We start from the raw sequence: 2,236 nt of genomic DNA on the forward strand, positions 1-2,236 counted from the left end.
CCTTCGACAAAGCTTCTTTGACATACTATCATCCCAATCCATTTTGATGCTATGTTATTAGGGTTTAGTAAAACATTTTAACTAACCATTCTAAACTAAGTAAAAAACTAAGCCTACTCCTAATCATGTATAGTAGATTGATCAAGTTGGTTGCACTATTTTTCTATTTGCTCCCCCTGAGTTATAGCTTAGATATAGTCTATCTAAGTAATGGATTTGACTCTTAGGAATCAAGTATATGTTTGGTTTGATTAGTTTGGTTAAACATTTTATTGGAACCCATGCTTGGACTTGACTTCTAATATTTTGACTGATTAAGGACAGGTATGGTTAGTTTGTTTTATTTATTTTATAGTCAAGTCCTGATTTGTTGTATATGGCTTGTTGCGATCCAAGCACCAAATTTAGACACTTGGATCCCAGTTCAAACATTTTTTTGAATTGCTCGACTTGTCCTTTCAAGTTGAAATTTTCTTCCTAAGTTTTGTAACTTGAGTTAAAGTTCCAAATTGAACTTGGTTAGTTAAGTCACTCAAGTTAACTTGCTTCTTAAGGTAGTCTATTTCCTTAAGTAGCAAGTTATTTTATTTTTCAGATTTTGTCAATTTTTTAAATAAACATTTAACTATTTTAATTAAATTTGACTTGGAATAAATCGTTACCATATTGGGACCTTCGGAAATAGATGCGGATCCATGGCTTCCCTATGACTCGATGTCAGCTTCGGACTCGTACTCTTCCTCGGAATTGAAATCGGAATCTTTATTTCTTGCCATAAAGGCAAGATGGCTCGAGTGCTTTGGTTCTTCCGCATCAGACTCTTTGGAGGATGACTCGTCCCATGTTACTTTAAGGGGCTTCTTCCTTCTTGTTGATTTTGGATTCTTTTCTTTCTGATTTGGGCATTTATTTTTGAAATGACCCTTTTTGTTGCATTTATAATAAATCATTTCTGATTTGTTTTGCATCTGGTTGATTGGTGTCTTCTTGGTACTCATTTTGAACTTCTTTCTTATTAGTAGCTTTCGAACCATGTTGGCCAGCTCCTCTTCATTGGTTGAGTCTGAGTCAGACTCACTTTCTTATTCCTTTTTAGTTCTGGTCTTGGTTTCTCTACTTGATCCTACATACAAAGCAATACCTTTCTCTTTTTAACCCAAGTTAGATTGTTCATGCAATTCTAATTCGTAAAATAATTCATCCAATTTAAGAATTGAAAGATCCCTTGAAACCTTGTATGCATCTATTATTGATGCCCACAAGGTGTTTCTTGGGAAAGCATTTAATGTGTACCTTATCGTGTAGTGGTTCTCCAAGTTATGTCCAATTAGATGTAGGTCATTGAGAATATCTTTTAACTGAGCGTGTAGTTGCGTGGTCGTCTCTCTAGAAAGCATTTTAATGTTAAATAAGTTATTTAAAAACAAATCTCTTTCTTTACCTTGGGCCCGATTTGTCGCTTAGGACACTTCTCCAGACTACAACTCGGACGGATTCAACCGCCAAATTCTCAAGCTGGGATGATCCCGGTTCACTCGTCGTTACTAGAGGAATCCTCGTAAGTTTCTCCTCCTCCGCTTATTTATATGCTTAAATTCGGCGGGCGGCCTCGCCTGACTTGGGGCCACAAGTTGATGTCGGACACGGCGCTTTCTTTCTTTCGCCCGGTGCCGCAATCACGCAGGGTCTCTTGAGGACTCGTCCGGAAACGACGGGGACGAAGTTTTGTTCTCGCTCACAGCGACCAACACCCGTCGTGCCCGGCGACTGCCGACTTTTACCCGCTCTTCGGCCGACTGTGCCTGAGGGCACACAAGGCCAATTTCCGCACTCGGCACCGACCGACAAGGCATGGAGCAGAGGCGACAATGCCATGACACCCAAGCAGGCGTGCCCTCAACCACAAGGCCTCGGGCACAACTTGCGTTCAAAGACTCAATGGTTCACGAGATTCTACAATTCACACCAAGTATCGCATTTCACTACGTTCTTCATCGATGCAAGAGCTGAGATATCCATTGCCGAGAGTCGTTTGATTGATTCCGAGGAATCTCGGACGCATTGGGCTTCCCTGCGCACGCCGAGGGGCCCTCCGCTTCCGAGTTCATTGTTCCTTAGTGCCGATCGCACTGAGCTTCGGTCAATCGCCCACCGATGTGACGTGGGTGGGGCGAAGAGAGGGACACATTCACGCATTCGCAACCATCCGTCATTCTATATGTGCTCTCTCAACAAT

General features: G+C 41.6%; 1 non-coding gene across 1 annotated transcript; it reads right to left on the reverse strand.

Moving 5' to 3' along the window:
- Positions 1-1,874: 1,874 nt before the first annotated feature.
- Positions 1,875-2,030, reverse strand: LOC122028304. The gene has a single exon (XR_006124710.1). It is a non-coding gene; the product is annotated as a 5.8S ribosomal RNA (ribosomal RNA).
- Positions 2,031-2,236: the final 206 nt, after the last annotated feature.

The sequence above is a fragment of the Zingiber officinale genome, chromosome 10A, assembly GCF_018446385.1.
Source record: "Zingiber officinale cultivar Zhangliang chromosome 10A, Zo_v1.1, whole genome shotgun sequence".
NCBI lineage: Eukaryota > Viridiplantae > Streptophyta > Magnoliopsida > Zingiberales > Zingiberaceae > Zingiber > Zingiber officinale.